Consider the following 2,500-nt stretch of genomic DNA (forward strand, 5'->3'; position numbering starts at 1 on the left):
TACACGTTGGGACCCGAAAGATGGTGAACTATGCCTGGCCAGGACGAAGTCAGGGGAAACCCTGATGGAGGTCCGTAGCGATTCTGACGTGCAAATCGATCGTCGGAGCTGGGTATAGGGGCGAAAGACTAATCGAACCATCTAGTAGCTGGTTCCCTCCGAAGTTTCCCTCAGGATAGCTGGTGCTCGTACGAGTCTCATCCGGTAAAGCGAATGATTAGAGGCCTTGGGGCCGAAACGACCTCAACCTATTCTCAAACTTTAAATGGGTGAGATCTCCGGCTTGCTTGATATGCTGAAGCCGCGAGCAAACGACTCGGATCGGAGTGCCAAGTGGGCCACTTTTGGTAAGCAGAACTGGCGCTGTGGGATGAACCAAACGCCGAGTTAAGGCGCCCGAATCGACGCTCATGGGAAACCATGAAAGGCGTTGGTTGCTTAAGACAGCAGGACGGTGGCCATGGAAGTCGGAATCCGCTAAGGAGTGTGTAACAACTCACCTGCCGAAGCAACTAGCCCTGAAAATGGATGGCGCTGAAGCGTCGTGCCTATACTCGGCCGTCAGTCTGGCAGTCATGGCCGGTCCTTGCGGCCGGCCGCGAAGCCCTGACGAGTAGGAGGGTCGCGGCGGTGGGCGCAGAAGGGTCTGGGCGTGAGCCTGCCTGGAGCCGCCGTCGGTGCAGATCTTGGTGGTAGTAGCAAATACTCCAGCGAGGCCCTGGAGGGCTGACGCGGAGAAGGGTTTCGTGTGAACAGCCGTTGCACACGAGTCAGTCGATCCTAAGCCCTAGGAGAAATCCGATGTTGATGGGGGCCGTCATAGCATGATGCACTTTGTGCTGGCCCCCGTTGGGCGAAAGGGAATCCGGTTCCTATTCCGGAACCCGGCAGCGGAACCGATACAAGTCGGGCCCCTCTTTTAGAGATGCTCGTCGGGGTAACCCAAAAGGACCCGGAGACGCCGTCGGGAGATCGGGGAAGAGTTTTCTTTTCTGCATGAGCGTTCGAGTTCCCTGGAATCCTCTAGCAGGGAGATAGGGTTTGGAACGCGAAGAGCACCGCAGTTGCGGCGGTGTCCCGATCTTCCCCTCGGACCTTGAAAATCCGGGAGAGGGCCACGTGGAGGTGTCGCGCCGGTTCGTACCCATATCCGCAGCAGGTCTCCAAGGTGAAGAGCCTCTAGTCGATAGAATAATGTAGGTAAGGGAAGTCGGCAAATTGGATCCGTAACTTCGGGATAAGGATTGGCTCTGAGGATCGGGGCGTGTCGGGCTTGGTCGGGAAGTGGGTCAGCGCTAACGTGCCGGGCCTGGGCGAGGTGAGTGCCGTAGGGGTGCCGGTAAGTGCGGGCGTTTAGCGCGGGCGTGGTCTGCTCTCGCCGTTGGTTGGCCTCGTGCTGGCCGGCGGTGCAGGATGCGCGCGCCTGCGCGGCGTTCGCGCCCCGGTGCTTCAACCTGCGTGCAGGATCCGAGCTCGGTCCCGTGCCTTGGCCTCCCACGGATCTTCCTTGCTGCGAGGCCGCGTCCGCCTTAGCGTGCTCCTCCGGGGGCGCGCGGGTGCGCGGATTCTCTTCGGCCGCCATTCAACGATCAACTCAGAACTGGCACGGACTGGGGGAATCCGACTGTCTAATTAAAACAAAGCATTGCGATGGCCCTAGCGGGTGATGACGCAATGTGATTTCTGCCCAGTGCTCTGAATGTCAACGTGAAGAAATTCAAGCAAGCGCGGGTAAACGGCGGGAGTAACTATGACTCTCAAATGCCCACTTGATGCGTAATATATGGACCCTCTCGATCCACCCCTTAGCATCCCCGCGATGTCGGGTGGATGATGGTTCGATTAGCCTCTCTGTGGGAAATCCGAGCTCTGGCCTTCAAGTGGCGGGGGTCGTAAGGGGTGCTAAGAAAGGTGTAATTCTTTTTGAAGCTCTCCGACCGACAGAGCAGGGTGTCTTTCGAGGCTTGGGGGTTACCTCCCCCCCTGCCTTTTGTTTCCAGCTGGTGCAAGTAGTAGAAGAAAACAAGGTACCAGGCCTCCCACTGGAGTGCCTGTGCCAGCTGACGAGCTTTCCAGCCAGCCAACCAGTGCGGGTCGAGCGCCGCTCCCCGCTGTCTGCCCTGAATGTCTGCGGTCCTTTTCAACAAAGACCGGGCTCGGCGTTCATCGCCGTCGTGCCCACCCTGATGCCGCCAACGCGGAAGTGCGAACGGAAAGGAAGAAGGCCAGGTGGTCGCAAGAAGAGTTGCTCCGTCTTGCGCATGCTGAGGCGACTTTGTCCCTCCAAGGGTGCCGGTTCTTTAACCAAGAGCTGGCCAAAGCGTTCCCAGAGCGCACACTTGAATCTATCAAGTGTCAGCGCAGGGTGCAGGCCTATAAGAACATGGTGGCAAACTTTGCTGCTGAGCTCTCAAAGGGAGACGAAGATCATCAGGCCTCTGTAGACGGATCTGCTGTGGGCTCTTCCTCACCACAGACATCTTCTCCGGGGGAAGATGCC

The 2,500-nt window shown here is 58.3% G+C and overlaps 1 pseudogene; it reads left to right on the plus strand.

The window, feature by feature from the left end:
• Positions 1 to 2,500, plus strand: part of LOC126435101 (large subunit ribosomal RNA) — a 7,741-nt pseudogene that overhangs the window by 1,120 nt on the left and 4,121 nt on the right.

This window comes from Schistocerca serialis, unplaced genomic scaffold (genome assembly GCF_023864345.2).
Source record: "Schistocerca serialis cubense isolate TAMUIC-IGC-003099 unplaced genomic scaffold, iqSchSeri2.2 HiC_scaffold_1196, whole genome shotgun sequence".
Classification (NCBI taxonomy): Eukaryota; Metazoa; Arthropoda; class Insecta; order Orthoptera; family Acrididae; genus Schistocerca; species Schistocerca serialis.